The sequence below is a fragment of the Protopterus annectens genome, chromosome 9.part0 (genome assembly GCF_019279795.1).
Source record: "Protopterus annectens isolate FY-2018-M chromosome 9.part0, PAN1.0, whole genome shotgun sequence".
In the NCBI taxonomy this organism is placed as follows: Eukaryota; Metazoa; Chordata; order Ceratodontiformes; family Protopteridae; genus Protopterus; species Protopterus annectens.
In genome coordinates this window covers 1,669,561,217-1,669,563,716 of record NC_056743.1, presented here as the reverse complement: position 1 = coordinate 1,669,563,716, position 2,500 = coordinate 1,669,561,217, and positions in this window count along the sequence as shown.

Genomic DNA, 2,500 nt, shown 5'->3' with positions numbered 1-2,500 from the left:
TTACAGATATTGCTTTTCTCTGGCTTAGTAATACCCTCATCAAGCTATAAAATGATGATTCCATGAAATAATATACCATACATTGCATAACAATTTGTTTTAGCTGAAATTATTATTATCAATTGATATTTTCTATCTATCTATCTAGCTATCTATATATATATATATATATATATATATATATATATATATATATATATATATATACATATATATATATATATATATATATATGTATGTATATAAGTGTGTATATATATATATATATATATATATATATATATGTATATATATATATATATATATATAAATATATATATGGATCTACTTCAGTAGATCGAACATATTACAACTTCCAACCACATACGGGCAGGACCATATGATCAAACTTGTAATTGTTCGAACACTGAAGTAAAAAAAGAAAAAAACAACAAAAAACTAAATTAAACATCTTTAGCAGGCCTGCACCCCCCACACCCCATTACTTAAATATATCAACTCCGAGATTGCACTACATTGCGGAAAAGGAAAATCTTCGCATTCCGGACTGTACGGAGATCTCCATTCAGTTCGATCGAACATTTACAAGTTTGAACATATGGTCTTGGCCATATGATGTTCAAACTTGTTATATGTTCAATCTGCTGAGGGGGACCCATATATATATATATATATATATATATATATATATATATATATATATATATATATATATGCGTGTACATATATATATATATATATATATATATATATATATATATATATATATATATATGAAAGTATTAACACATTCTAAATGCTGTAGAGTTCTGTTATCTAGGAGTTTGTCATGTTCATAATTTAAATGTTTGGCCCCATGATAATGTGAAAAATGTTAAAACTGGTAAACCACTTCTTTGATCCAGAAAACTTCACAATTTCTATTACCAGAAACTTGAAACATATTTGATGAGGGTAATATCTAAACTCAGCCAGAACATGTTGCATCACGTTACCATTTTTCAAGAAAAAATGTTCAGCCTTAAGCCTGTTAGTAATTGTATTTTCAGATTTGCTAGCCTTTCCCTTAAAACAAAGCAGGACTACCTTACAAAAGCAAAAGTTAAGTGGTTTCTAATAAAACACAATTATTTATCACTTCTATGCTCATTCTTATTTTAGGTTTGAAAACTGAAAAAAAAAAATGTTCTACCCTCTTGCTAGTTATGTTCATCTCGAATTTCTGTCAGATTAGGTTTCTTCCCATAGGTCCTGCAATAAAGACACAATCGGGCAAGTTATTACATCACTGACCACAGCTATCCATATACATTTATTTATATATTTACTGTGCTTGTTGACCAAGTAAATGAGATGGTTAAAAATACTATTTTTATTCGTGAGCCAGGCCAACAATAACAAAGTTGATACAGCAATCATAGCAATTAAGAAAAAAAAACTAAAACAACTAATAGATCTACAGAAAGACAAAGCAGTTTAGACATTGACAAAAAAATAGATAAATTAACTGTAATGAGGGCAATTAATAAGCTAAATTATACATAAAATATATTTAAAACTAGAAATAACTCAAATTGCCATAGGGGAGTGACACAATTATCACTGATATTTCACTTATTCTTCAGTCATCATTGGGAATCACCTCCCTCCTCCTTAAACAGAATCCACTAATACAATGAATTCAAAGTATCTATGTATATATATATATATATATATATATATATATATATATATATATATATATATATTTATACATATATATATATATATATATATATATATATATATATATATATATATATATATATATCAGCTCTGATCTGAAGAAAATATATGTGCTTCTTTACACACCAAATTCTTTGGATTTTAAGATGCAGCCTTACTCAATTAAATTTTCCAAAATGAACTTAATTCCTTCATTAGAATTTGTTAAGCTTCCATTTACACCTTTATTTATTTTTCTTCATTTTAATAAAAGAATTGTAATGTATGCATTATGCATAGCTTTAGTAGCATAAATCTGAATTATATCTGTTTAACAAACTATAGATTAGTTTTTTGATTCTAACAAGACTGAATTTTTGTATCTTATTCCATAGGTCTTTTGTTGTCTTGAGGAACTGTTTGTGAAATTTATCTTTATGATTGTCCTGATTTTGATTTTGAACCTCTTTTTTGATAATTCTGACCAGCATTAAAGGGCTGTTTTCTCAATGCAGCAATTTCTGATTCAGAGACAAATTAGCCACAATGAGGAAAGATGAAATTAACAGCTAATTTGCATGTCGATAAATTGCTGTTATCTACTGCTGGTGCTAATCAGCACTTTTCTGTGGTAGTTAACACGGGTGGCCCATGCATTGTTTTGGCACAAGTAGCCACACACAAATACACAGTATAACATACACTTACACAAACCACATATCTTTTATCTGTCCCTCAGTTGTTGCAACATGCCTGATATTTCTTATTTATTTTCTCTGCCTGCATAATCACAGAC